Source organism: Pan paniscus, chromosome 5, assembly GCF_029289425.2.
Source record: "Pan paniscus chromosome 5, NHGRI_mPanPan1-v2.0_pri, whole genome shotgun sequence".
Lineage (NCBI taxonomy): Eukaryota > Metazoa > Chordata > Mammalia > Primates > Hominidae > Pan > Pan paniscus.
Genome location: NC_073254.2, coordinates 103,172,817 through 103,187,735, shown reverse-complemented (window position 1 = coordinate 103,187,735; position 14,919 = coordinate 103,172,817). Strand labels below are relative to the sequence as shown.

The 14,919-nt window shown below is 36.8% G+C and overlaps 1 protein-coding gene across 21 annotated transcripts in view; it reads right to left on the bottom strand.

Annotated features, from left to right (window-relative positions):
- The window catches only part of DOP1A (DOP1 leucine zipper like protein A), a 101,277-nt gene that overhangs the window by 82,167 nt on the left and 4,191 nt on the right, over positions 1 to 14,919 (bottom strand). Inside the window, exon 1 of one of the 21 annotated variants that reach the window (XM_055113921.2) lies at positions 11,324 to 11,424. The exons of the other annotated variants lie outside the window; for them this stretch is intronic. The gene's annotated coding sequence lies outside the window, so the exon portion shown is untranslated. Of the gene's footprint in view, positions 1 to 11,323; positions 11,425 to 14,919 lie in introns of those variants that run through there. 21 annotated transcript variants of the gene reach the window in all.

Sequence of the window (14,919 nt, the reverse complement as noted above, 5' to 3'; positions counted from 1 at the left end):
CCGGCTAGTTTTTTGTATTTTTAGTAGAGACGGGGTTTCACCGTGTTAGCCAGGATGGTCTCGATCTCCTGACCTCGTGATCCGCCCGCCTCGGCCTCCCAAAGTGCTGGGATTACAGGCGTGAGCCACCGCGCCCGGCCCAGTTGACTCTTGAAAAACATGCAATTTGAGTTGCATGGGTCTGTTTCTTCGTGGATTTTCTTCCACTTCTACTACCTACCCAAGACAGCAAGACCAACCTCTCTTCTTTCTCCTCCTCTTCCTCTGCCTACTCACAGTGAAGACAATGAGGTTCATGAAGATCTTTGTGATGATCCACTTCCACTTAATGAACAGTACATATATTTTCTCTTATGGTTTTCTTACTATTTTCTTTTATCTAGCTTATTTCATTATAAGAATACAGCATATTATACATATAACCTACAAATGTGTTAATCAACCATTTATGTTACCAGTAAGGTTTCCAGTCTATAGTAGGCTATTAGTAAAGTTTTTGGGGAGTCAAAAATTATATGTGGATTTTCGATTCATGGGTCAGCCTTACTTCAAGGTTCAATCAGGAACCCTCCTCTCTTCTTTCCCTTTAGGTTATCTCCTATAGCTCCAATAGCATCTGTTAACTGATGTGTCCTAAATCTATACCTGCCACTTTTCCTCTTCTATTATTCTAACCAGTTATAGCCCACTCCAGCACACCACTGATTCCTGCTTCTATTCTTGAGAGTCTGCATAATTCATCCTCCACAGAGAAGCCAGAGACACATTATGTCATTCCTTTGCCTAAAACCTGTCAATGGCGATAGAGCGAGACTCTGTCTCAAAATAACATAACATAACATAACATACCGCAAAAAAACCATCAATGGTTTTCCTCAAAGCTTGTCCTGTCACCTTCTAGTCTTAATTATTCTCTAAGGATAAGACCTCTTCTGATGCAGCAGAAACAGCAACATCTTAGCTATACCCTAAATACAAATATTCTAATACAAATCTTAGAATAATATCCAAACTCAAATACACCAATTTTTTTTGCATTCTAGGCATTTTGTTCTTGCTATTCTCTACATTTAAAATCTCTTTGGTCAACTCTATGTGACAGATTTCTTCCCATCCTCCAGTAATATCAAACCCTACCAAAAGTTCTTTCTGATCAGTCTAAGTAGCCTGCCTGGGGCCAAACTCTTACCACATACCCTATAACATCACATTATTTCCTTACTAGCATTTGTTACACTTTGAAATTTTCCTATTTATTTGCTTGTTTCCTGTCTATCATCTCTCAATGGGATGCAAATACTATGAAGTCAATAGCCTTATCTTAGTTGTTCATACCTGCATCGGCAGTCCCATAATAGTGGCTGATAAACAGTAGGGCCTCAAATATAATCTGAATAAATGAACTAATCTATCAACGACAATATAGTTAAACCATTTTCGTTTGTTTTCTCTGAGAAAAGCTTTGTAGAAGAAAAATAAAAAGCAGAACTACAGTTCTATTTCTTAACTAGTATAGTCACACTTGACCTTACTCTCCTCAAATACAGAATACATTCACATGGCTATTAAGTGCTTTAAAAAACAGATTGCCTAAGAACATTTATAAAAATGTGCTATATCCAGTTACACTTTTAAAAAACTGGCTCAGTTTAATCTGTATTAAACATAACTATCTAAATGTGAAGGAAGTCATTCCAGCCCTGTGAAAGGAGATTTTAAAAATCCTATTTAGGCTGGGTGCCGTGGCTCATGCCTGTAATCCCAGCACTTTGGGAGGCCAAGGCAGGCAGATCACTTGAGGCCAGGAATTCGAGACCAGCCTGGCCAACATGGTGAAACCATCTCTACTAAAAAAAAAAAAAAAAAAAAAAAATACAAAAATTAGCCAGGTGTGGTGGTGCGTGCCTGTAATCCCAGCCTCTTGGGTGGCTGAGGCACAAGAATCGCTTGAACCCAGGAGGCAGAGGCTGCAGTGAGCCAAAATGGTGCCACTGTACTCCAGCCTGGGCTACAGAGCAAGACTCTGTCTCAAAAACAAAAAAACAAAAACAAACAAACAAAAAAACAAACTACTTAGGTATGATACTCCCAGACGTCGAAGTCAAATCTTTTCAAATTAATTAGCTGCAAATCTCAAGCTGGAGAAAAATTTGGAAAACGTTTTATTATACTTTATGTACTTATTTACAGTCATGCACTGCTTGATGGGAATATGTTCTGAGATGTGTTGTTGGGTGATTTAGTTATTGTGTGAACATTCATAGAACATGCTTAAACAGACATAATGGTAAACCCTACTACACATCCTGGCTATATGGTATAACCTATTGCTCCTAGGCTGCAAACCTGTACAGCATGTTATATATTGAATACTGTAGGCAACTGTAACACAACAGTATTTGTGCACCTAAAAATAGAAAAGTACAGTAAAATACAGTATTAAAACCTTATGGGACCACTGTTACATAGGTGGGCCATCATTGACTGAAATGTTATACAGCATATGACTATTTATATTTTCACTTTAGGTCTCAGAAAAGCTATACGAATAAAAACCTAAGACACAAGAGGTTTAAAAGCCCATAGATCTGCCAAGGTGACAGTGAAGCTGATTTAACTTTACGATTTCTTTTTGTACCAGTAAATATACACAAAATTATATACGTTATTAAAAATTGTCTCTGAATGCTATAAAATCAGATTCTCATTTCAAATCCTGTGATTTCTGGTACACATAGCAATATGAAAATATTAATTTTAGAAAATACAAAACATAAGCACCATTTATAACTTGGAATGAGCCATTAGCAGGTAGGTGGGATTCTACTTTAAGCTTCAAATGGCAAACAGCCATAATAATAAACACTTAAGCACATACCCTTGAGTTACAAAGTATCATCCTGTCTCCAAAGCGTAGTAGCCAAATAAACATTGTCCACGTATTACTCAAGATGATGATAATAATCACAGTTGATACTGACTTACAAATTACTCTGTGCCAGGCACTATACTAAGCCCTTTCATGTGAATTATCTCATGTACCTTCACAATACATCCATGAGGTAGATATACACATGAATCCATGTTCATATAAGGCAATTAGTGTTCAAGGTGCCACAGAGAATAAAAGGAAGAACCAGGAAGAACTCTGGCAGACTGACTCCTGGAATTGGCCCTTAATCAGTATCTTTCTGAACTTTTTTTTTTTTTTTTTTTTAACCACAGGTCTTAATTCTCCTGCATGACATATTCTACCTCTCCTCTCTCATTAACTTTTTTCAAAAAACTTTTCCGGCTATATAGATTTCTTTCTTAGAGATTGTACTTAAAATAAAAACTATAATAATGTAAATACATATGTTATTCTTCCTAGACCTTGAATGAAGCACAGGGACCAAAGCTCAACTCAAAATACCCCAAGTGGTTCACCACTCAATACTGATAGTGTTTAAAATATAAGGCAAAAATGATCATGATTCTGATACAGAAGTTTTTATTTTTGGTTGTTATCTATAAAAGAGTGGGTTTTTGGCCAGGCATGGTGGCTCATGCCTGTAATCCCAGCACTTCAGGAGGCTGAGGCGGGTGGATCACCTGAGGTCAGGAGTTTGAGACCAGCCTGGCCAACATGGTGAAACCCCATCTCTAATAAAAATACAAAAATTAGCTGGGCGTGGTGGCAGGCACCTGTAATCCCCGCTACTTGGGAGGCTGAGGCAGAAGAATTGCTTGAACCCAGGAGGCAGAGGTTGCAGTGAGTGGAGATCGCACCACTGCACTCCAGCCTGGGTGACAGAGCAAAACTCGGTCTCAAAAAAAAACAAAACAAAGTGGGTTTAAAAAAGAGACATGTAGCTTATTTCAAATTGACAGATAAAATTGTATTATGTACAATATAATGTTTTGAAGTATATACACACGGTGTAATGGTTAAATGTAGCTAATTAACAAATGCATTGCCTCAAATAGTTGTCATTTTTGTGGTAAGAACACTTACTACTCTTTGTATTTTTCAAGAACATATCATCATTAACCATAGTCACCATGCTGTACAACAGATTTCTTGAACTTATTCCTCCTAACTATATATCCTTTGACCAACATTCTTCCATCCTGTCATTTCCTCAAACCACCCCAGCCGCTGGTAAGCACCATTCTATTCTCTACTTCTATGGGATATACTTTTTAGGTTTTACATATTGGGTGAGATCATGCAGCATTTATCTTTCTGTGCTTTGCTTATTTCACTTAACACAGTGTCCTCTAGGTTCATCCATGTTATTGCAAAGAACAGAATTTTGCTTTTTGATAGGTGAATAGCATTCCATCATGTATATAAACCATATTTTCTTTGCCCCTTCATCTGCTGAAAGACCCCTAGGCTGATTCCATATCTTGACTATGTGAATACTGCTGTTTATGTGCACTTACCTCTTTGACATACTGATTTCATTTTCTTTGGATATATACTCAGTAGTGGGATTACAGAATCATATGGTAGTTCTATTTTTTTCATTTTTTGAGGACCCTCCATACTGTTTTCCATAATGGCTATACTAATTTACATTCCCACCAACAGTGTGTTCCCTTGTCTCCATGTCCTCTCTAACACTCACCTTTTGTCTTTTTGATAATAGCAATTCTAACTAACAGGAGTGAGATGATATCTCATTTTAGTTTTGATTTGCAGTTACCTGATGATTAGTGATGTTGAGCCTTTTTTCATATACCTGTTGGCCATTCACGTCTTCCTTTGGGAAATGTCTACTCAGGTCTTTTGCACATTTTAAAATCAAGTTGTTTACTTGCTATTGAGTTCCTTATATATTTTAGATATCAACCCCTTATCAGATGTATGGTGTGCAGATATTTTCTCCCATCCTGTAAGCAGGTTGTCTCTTTACTCTGCTAATTGTTTCCTTTGCTGTGCAGAAGCTTTTTAATTTCATATAACCCCATTTGTCTATTTTTGCTTTTGTTGCCTGTGCTTTTAAGATCATAGATACAAAATCATGGTGCAGATAAATGTCACATAGCTTTTCTTGTTTTCTCCTAGTAGTTTCATAGTTTCAGGTCCTATTTTTTTTTTAACCCAAGATGATTTTTGTATATGGTGAGAGATAAGGGTCTAATTTTGTTCTGCAGTTTATCCAGTTTTCCCAACACGATTTACTGAAGAGAATGTCCTTGCCCCATTGTGTATTACTGTCGCCTTTGTCAAAAACCAGTTGGTTGTAGGGCTGGGCATGGTGGCTCACACCTGTAAACCCAGCACTTTGGGAGGGTGAGGTGGGTGGATCACTTGAGCCAGAAGTTGGAGACCAGCCTGGCCAACATGGTGAAACCTTGTCTCTATTAAAAATACAAAAATTAGCCGGGCATGGTGGTGCATGCCTGTAATCCCAGCTACTCAGGAGGATCGCTTGAACCTGGAGGCAGAGGCCACAGTGAGGTGAGATCACACCACTGCACCCCAGCCTGGGCAACAGAGTGAGACTCTGTCTCAAAAAACAAACAAACGAACAAACAAACAAACAGTTGTTTGTAAATGTGTGGAACTATTTCTGGGCTCTCTATTCTGTTCCATTAGTCAGTGTGTCTGTTCTTATGCCAGTTCCATGTTATTTTGGTTACAATAGCTTTGTAGTATATTATGAAGTCAGGTAGTAGAACACCTCCAGCTTTGTTTTTTGCTCAAGATGGCTTTGGTTATTTGGGGTCTTTTGTGGCTCCACATGAATTTTAGGATTTTCTTTTTTCTATTTCTGTGAAGAATGTCATTGGTCTTTTGATAGGAATTGTATTGAATCTGTAGATTGTTTTGGGTGACACAGACATTATAAAACAGGGATTTTAATTCAATAAATGGCCGTGGTGAACCTATATACAAGGGGAACTATATACAGAACATAAAAGACAACAATCTCTTCCTCCCTAGAAAATAATTCCTAAGAGGTAAAAATGCTATGAAGTGGGATGAAATACTACAGAGGTACTGCAGGTTGGGTTACACATCCAAAAACAGTATTACAGATGTGGCTGCCCCCAAATTTAGGATGTGCAGGGCTGATGACAGGATTCTTGCTGGATTAGCAGTATGCTTTAGTGCACAAATTCTATTATTAAGCACCTAAGGGATGCTTTATAGGACCTACTAAAGACAGGTTTTTTCTCTTGGCAAAGGGAGATATAATTCCTGAGGGTTATTAGTTATGAGGGGACAAAACGATAGTTCAGAAAACAAAAATATCAAGGAAGTTTTCCTTATTTTGATGAAACCTGTGAACATCACTGATAGTTTAATATTCTGGTTTAGTCATATATCATTGTATTAACCATATCTATAGAAAGAAGTAGTTGTGTGGATAATGTAAAACAGAATCCCAAACAACTAAATTTTGCTTTTAGGATATATCTGCTTTTTTCAAACATATCTTTCTAATGTTTTGTTTTTCCTAACATTAAAATGTTTGATTTCACTGTGTATACATTGATTGGGTAGGGGGAAATGAAACAAACATTTTAGATGGCAAGGGAAAAAAATCAGCCTAAGAGTAAATATCAGAATAGTACACTTAAAGAACATCTAAATTATCTAGATTGACCACATTCTGTTTTGCTTTTATTAATAGTTTGGAAGAAGAAAGAAAACATGGCTTATTTTTTATATACAGCAGAAGGTAAGACATGAGAATAACGATAAAAATGAATGCATTGCTATTCAGAATGATTAGAGAGGTGAAACGCAAGATGAGGAATAACTAACTGTTAACTATCCCACCATGTATTTCTTTCCAGCTTATTTGAAACATCAATTTTCATCAGAAAGTACCTTTCTCAAAGTATCTTTATTTGTAGCTATCATTCTTCATTTAATGACTGACAATGATTTTGCTTAAACTTTTACATATGCTAAAACATACTACTAGAAATAAAGTGAAATAAGCAAAAAGAATTTTTACAGCATAATTAAACCCATATTAAGTTAATCAAATCATTATTTGCAAAATAAAATCTAACCAATATATTTAAAAATTAGTAATTTAACGTTTTCAGCGTTTAAAAAATAAATAGTATGCTATTAACTTACTATAGAGTTGGATTTTCAAATAAAGACTGCTTTTTACATAAGTTAACATAACAATGCCATACTATACATACTAGCCAAACATTTTTCTATACTTCCTAGTGTGTTCCAATTTAACTGAATATCTGTAAACAAATTTTAATCACAGCCAGTAGAAACAAATTTTTCCCATTAAAAAAAATCCCATGGAATTTTAACGTTTTTCTTTGCCCATTTTATTAAGACTGTTCCAAAAGTAAAATCATAAGAAAAAGCACACATGCAAAAAATTCACTGAGATGCAAATTCAATCATGCCTATGTATTTAAAAGATAAGATCAAAATATTACACAGGAAGTCACCAACACTTTAGCTGAGTACTTTTATTTAAAGATGCTTTTTAAAAAAAGGGTTCACCCTGGACACAGACCATGCATGATCTGTGCACATCAGTTTCCAAAATCTGTTAAAGAATGGTGACAGAAAGTAGCCTTGCACAAGGGTTAACTCCCTTGATGGACAAAGTAAACTAGAATTAATGTTGAGGATATCAAGATACTTTACAGAGAAAAATGGGGTACAGCCTACAGCAGACCTTCCCCCAGCTCCTACAACCCTTCAATGTCCATCCCCTCTCATGTTTTAAGGTTAAGATGGTAACAAAACAACAATATTAATAATGCTCATCATGAAAGAACAAAATAACTTTGCTGAGGTATTAATTCTGTAAGAGAGACTTAACTCTAGATATTTTTGTAGATTCTGAAGCACATAATAGAATAAGAGCCAAAATAAGGTATTGCTTAATTATTGTAAAAAATCTCTACAAAACATAGGCACCCTTCAAAATACTGATAAACCATAAACTGTTACTACACCTCTCCTCACTTTCCATTTCACAGTACCTCTGTTGTCAGAATATCACTCCAATACAAGAAATGCTGTAAAGTCTGTCAAGCACTGCTATTATTTTCTGAATTTCCTTTTTTTTCCTTCATTACTGTCAACAGCACCATCATCTTCCTAATTACACAAGTTTGTACTTGTGCGATTTCATTTTGGAGCAGTTTAATAAAGTCTACAAATGTGCATTTTTCAGAATGGTCTTTAATTCATGCCTATTTTATACCTGGACTACGTCAACAACCTATTTTCACTACCTTCACCTTCTCCAAGAGCCAATTAATTTTACATAGGAAAAAGCAGGTGGAGCATGTTCCCTGCTGGAAGCTCAGAAAAGTACATTTGATAATCCCTGGAAAGCTCTTTAGCTCAGTGTTAACTTAGCGTATAAGAAGTGCTCTTATTACTGCTATAATTGTGATATTCATTTTCTTAGACATGAAATCCAAGCTGTTAGCCATATAAAGCCTTCATAAAATAGACCCATTCCTTCAATCTTATTCACACTTCTGTCCCAGCTAAGCAAAACCTAGGCAATTGTCCACTGTTCAAGACTTGCTCCCTCCCATCTCAGTGTCTTTACACATGCTATTAATTTTGTGGATAGAATTTAATTTTCTATTAAATTATACTCAAACTCAAAATGCTATGCCTCTGCATGATACCTAGTGATTCAACCCCTTTGACCTAATTTTTAAATCAGTATCTTTTTCAATATTCAGAATAAGCTTGTCCAACCCACAGCCCAGAACAGTTTTGAATGTGGCCCAAGAAATTCGTAAACTTTCTTAAAACATTAAGAGATTTATGCATGGACCTTTTTAGCTTATCAGCTATAGTTAAGTGTTAGTGTATTTTATGTGTGGCCTGAGACAATTCTTCTTCCAATGTGGCCCAGGGAGGCCAAAAGTTTGGACACCCCTGATTTAGAAACATGGCTTACGTGACAGTATAAAATGTAAAAAATGTACATATGCTTCATGTTTCTAGAAGTTTAAAGTCCTTTTTATTTTTTTGAGACAAGGTCTCATTCTATCACCCAGTCTGGAATGCAGTGGCACAATCATGGCTCACTGACGTCTCTAACTCCTGGGCTCAAGCAATCCTCTTGCCTTAGCCTCCTGAGTAGCCAGGATTACAGGTGGGTGCCAACATGCCTAGCTAATTAAAAAAAAAAAAATTTTTTTTGGTAGACAGGGTCTTACTTTCTTGCCCAGGTTGGTCTTGAACTTGTGGCCTTAAACGATCCTCCTGCCCTGGCCTCCCAAAGTGCTGGGATTACAGGTATGAGCCACTGTGCCCAGCCTATAGTCCTTTTTTAATTTTTTTTTAAAGCATATAACATTTACCATCTTTTTTTTAAGGGGTCTTGCTATGTTGCCCAGGCTGGTTTTGAACAACTGGGCTCAAGCAATCCTCTGGCCTTGGCCTTCCAAAGTGTTGGGATTACAGGAATGAGCCACTGAGCCTGGCCAAAATTTACCATCTTAACCACTGAGTGTACAGTTCAGTAGTGTTAAGTACATTCACATTGTTGTGCAACCAATCTCCAGAACTTTTCATCTTGCAAACTGCAACTCTATACCCATTAAACAACAATTCTATTTTCTGCTTTTATGAATTTGACTACTTTAGATACCTCATGTAAGGGGAACCATATTGTATGGGTCTTTTTATTATAACTGGCTTATTTCACTCAGCATAATGTCCTCAAGATTCATCCATGTTATAGCATGTGTCAGAATTTCCTTTTTTAAGGCTCAGTAACATTTCATTCTATGTAGATACTGTATTTTGCTTATCCATTAATCCATAGGTGCACACATAGGTTGTTTCTACCTCTTGATTATCACGAATAGTGCTGCTATCAACATGGGTGTGCAAATTCCTCTTCGAGATCCTGCTTTCAACTCTTTTGGATATATCCAAAAGCGGGATTGCTAAATTTAGAGAGTAATTTTTTAAACTTTTTTTGAGGAATGGCCATACCGTGTTCCACAGGGGCTGAACCATTTTACATTCCTACCAACAGTGCCCAAGAAGTTTCTAATTTCCCTACATCCTTGCTGAAACTTTTTTTTTTTTAATAGTAGCCATCATAGTGGGTGTAAGGTTAGGTATCTCTTTGTGGTTTTGATTTGTATTTATCTAATGATTAGTGATCTTCAACATTTTTTTTTCTTTTGAGATGGAGTCTGCTCTGCCTCCAGGCAGGAGTGCAGTGGTGCGATCTTGGCTTAACTGCAACCTGGACCTGGCTTAACTGCAACCTCCACCTCCCGGGTCCAAGCGATTCCCTTGCCTCAGCCTCCTGAATAGCTGGGACTACAGGTGTGCACCACCACGCCCAGCTAATTTTTTGTATTTTAGTAGAGACGGGGTTTCACCATGTTGGCCAGGATGGTCTCAATCTCCTAACCTCATGATCCACCCACCTCGGCCTCCCAAAGTGCTGGGATTACAGGCCTGAGCCACCACACCCGGCCTCAATATCTTTTCATATGTTTGCTGGCCATTTATATATCATCTTTGGAAAAATGTCTATTTAAGTCCTTGGCCCATTTTAAAATTCAGTTATTTTGTTGTTATTGAACTGTAAGAGTAGCTCTTTCTTTATATATTCTGGGTATTAGCCTCTTATCAAACACATGATTTATGAATATTTTCTCCCTTTCCATAGTTTGCTTTTTCACTCTCTTGTATTCTCTGATGCACAGAAAGTTTTAAGATTAATACAATCCTATTTTTTATTTTTGCTTTGATTGTCTGTGCTTTTGCTGTCATATCCAAGAAATTGCCAAACTGAATGTCATAAAGCTTTTCTCCTATGTTTTCTTCTAGGAGCTTTATAGTTTTAGGTCTTATCTTTAGGCCTTTAATCCATTTTGTGTTAATCTTTGTGTATGGTATAAGATATACAACTTCATTTTTTCACATAGGGATATCAGTTTTTCCCAACACTATCTGGTGAAGAGGCTACCCTTTCCTGACTGAGTCGTCTTGGCACCCTTGTCAAACACTGTTGGACCGTATAAACTGGTGTTTATTTCGGGGCTCTCCATTCAATTTCATTGATCTATATGTCTGTTTTGGCCAGTACCATACTATTTTGATTACTATAGCTTTGCAATAATTTTTAAATGCATTTTTTGAGAGCCACTCTTTTATTCCTTCTGTTTCAAACACTAAATCCTAACTTGACCTGACAAGTACCTACTTATCCTTCAGGTCTCAGATTTTATCCCTTTTGGGAAGTCTTCCAGGACCATTCCACCATTCCCCTAACACTCACATATACACCTCCTTCCTGTGAACTCCCATGACATGCTATACTTCCTCTATCATAGAACTTACCTTGCTTTATTGTAATTGAACTGTGACTCCAGGGGTGGTAATCGCTATAACAGAGAGACCTCATCTGTCATTTTAGCTCTCAAATCCCCAGCTCCTAGAAAAGTGCCTGACCCACAGTAAACAGTCAATAAACATTATAAAAATTGAATGACAATATTCTCAGTTGGTAAAAATAATGAATTAAGTGTATACATTGATTTTTAAAGTGCTAACATATATTAACTAAAAGAAGCAAGGCACAGAATAGTGTTTATAATATGCTATCATTTATATTAAAAGAGGGAAAATACATATTAATTTGCATATGTACAATACATATCTGAAAGAACACACAACGAAACTAAACATTACTTCCTAGGAGACAGGTGGTAACTGGATGGATGAGGGCCCAGGAAAAGGAGTCTTTTCATCATACAGATATTCCTTGACTTATGGCTTATATCCACACAAACTCATCCTAAGTTGAAAATACCGTAAGTTGAAATGTATTCAACATTTCATTTAGCATTGCTGGGCTCAAGCAATCCTCTGGCCTTGGCCTTCCAAAGTGTTGGGATTATGGAAATGAGCCACTGAGCCTGGCCAAAATTTACTATCTTAACCACTGAGTGTATAGTTCAGTAGTGTTAAGTACATTCACGTTGATTCACTATTATTTACATCATTACTTAGCCTAGCCTACCTTAAATGTGCTCAGAACACCTATATTAGCCTATAGTTAGGCAAAAATCACCCAATATAAAGCGTGTTTTATAATAAAGTGTTGAATAGCTCATGTAATTTATTAAATACTATACTGGAAGGAGAAATCAAAATGGTTGTATGGATACTAGAAGTCGAGTTTTTATTGGATGTGTATCATTTTTGCACGAGTGTAAAGTTGAAAAGTCATAAAGTCAAACTACCATGATTTGGGGACTATCTGTATACTTTCTTATACTTTTAAAATCATGTGAATTATGCCCCATTTATGGTAATAAAGGGTGAATGAATAATGTCCCTAAAGAACATGAAATAGCAACTCTGTAAAATGTGGTGTTTCCTCCTTTCATCTCATAATAAATAACAAAAAATAAATAAATAAATAAAATCTGTATCTTAAGTGCTACATCTCAACTCAGAATCATATCCCCCTCCCAAAGGACCATGGAGACTAAGAATTTGTCAAAGTGCTTGATTTGTTTGGTACATTAATTTTCAAGTGGCATTTTAAGTTAATCTTCGAATATTCTTTCCAAAATCACAATGAGCTGTGTATATACTGCATACTGAGTAAATAGGTACTGTTTACGATTTAGATACATATTCACATACTGGCTTCTAACATGGGTTTCAATGATCCTCACTTCCTGATATTCATGCTCTCGGGCAATTCCTTACCACATGGAATCACTGCTGGCCTGTGAGAATAATCAATATAACACTGCAGAAGTAAAAGGCCATAACAGACACTGTAGCTCCCACTTTGATATCTCTAGAATCACTCATTCTGGGGCAAGCTGGCCTCTATGTCATAAGGACACTCAAAGCAGACCTGTGAAGAGGCCCACGTGGGGAGGAACTACGTCTTTCCTCTAAAAGCCAGAAACAACTTGCCTTGCCAGTCATGAGTGAGCCACTTTGAAAGTGAGTTCTCCAACTGCAATCAGACTGCAACCTCATAAGAAACTCAAGCCAAATAACTTCCCTATCCCCTCTGACAAAAATTGTGTGAGATACTGTTTTAAATCACTACATTTTGAGATAATTTGTCATGTAGCAATAGATAACTAAACAACAGTTTATTCCCAAATAATATTTACCTTTTTTCAACCACAATCTCTGAAACTTAAAACATAATGAAAGTTATCAGATTACGTAAAACTAATTGGCAGCCTCAGGTTATGGAATCAGGTAGGTTTGGGGAACAGTGCTTTGAGGACAGCCTTCCAAAAAATGTCAGAGGCCATATTTTGTTTCTGGAACCCCTCATTCAGGCTCATAAGTGAACTGCTGGCCAGGTGTGGTGGCTCACACCTGTAATCCCAGCACTTTGGGAGGCCAAGGCCGGCAGATCACCTGAGGTCAGGAGATAGAGACCAGCCTGGCCAACATGGTGAAACCCTGTATCTATTTAAAAAATACAATAAAAATTAGCTGGGCATGGTGGTACACGCCCGTAGTCCCAGCTACCTGGAAGGCTGATGCAGGAGAATCGCTTGAACCCAGGAGGTAGAGGTTGCAGTGAGCCGAGATCATGCCACTGCACTCCAGCCTGGGCAAAAGAGTGAGAGTCTGTCTCAAAAAAAAAGAAAAAGGAAAAAAAAGTGAACTGCTACTTGGTGGTAATGTTGTATATAATATAGAAGTCATTCAAACACTTATTTCTTCCAAAATGTCAGAGACTAACTTAAAAGCAAGTACTGTACTATGTTCTATTTTTTCACAGGCCAGCAGGAGAAAAACCTCTCCAGGAAATTTTTAAACTGTTAAGCATGTATGGAAAAGCCACTGTGCCAGCTGCATCATTCTGAACAGAAGCAAAAAGCATAATCAGTGCTCTGCGATGGCATTTGGGGCATATAAAAAAATTCTAGCTATGTAGAATATTCGATAAAAACAACACATATTCTAAAGGTTTCAGGTAGCTGATACTTTATAGTACCTTTTCATAATATAATAGCACAATCAAAAGCAACTGAAAAATGTAGGGCTATTTACCTGTATAATTCAAAGGACTAAGATTGCAGTATTTTTATGATTTTCTGATTATAGTCAGCTGTCACTTCTAAATGATGACAATTTACCTATATTGCTTCTATACTGCTCCCTTATTTTACAGTAGAGAAGCAGGAAAGAAACCACTTGTTTGTGAAATAAATGCTATGCATCCAAGATGGCTCTTTACTTACTTCCAATTTTTTAGGTTGTATCCCAGAACCTTATATTAACAGGAATCTCACTCCACCCTGGACTACAGAGCCCCGTCTCAAAAACAAAAACAAAACCAAAACCCAGGAATCTGACCTCTTGGTGAGTAGCAAATGATTGTGTGTACTGATAAACTTATCACCACTCAGGTTAATTTTTTTTTTTTGGAAACGGTTAACACCAAATGAAAGGGTCTATTTACCCAAGCTCTTTGTTCATGAACACGAAATAACAGCAAATGTTAGGCTCATAATATGGATATATGCCTATAAGTAACTCCAGCAACTTTAAATACAAGATGTATTTCACAAAATAAGAGCAGGGAATTTATTTTCCAGTGTGTTTATACGAAACTCCTTCCACAGGAGAGTAGAAGGTGTCATCTAAGGAGGAAAAAGTCTAGAAATGTCTTCGGCAGGATTAAAATATAAAAATATAGCTATATAAAACTTAAGTGATGAGAGAAAAAACTAAAGGAGATAGGAGGTTATTTTAACTTTATTACCTCATCTACTCATACAGGAGCTTTGCCAGATAAACATTATATTAACATTTCATCACTCCTGAATCAACAGTCATCACTTTGTCATATAACAGGTTCCCACTTGTTTTCTGATTTAGATTTTAGATTCAAATGTTTATCTTAAGGCTAATGTACCCTAGTAGGATGAAACATCAGTAACATT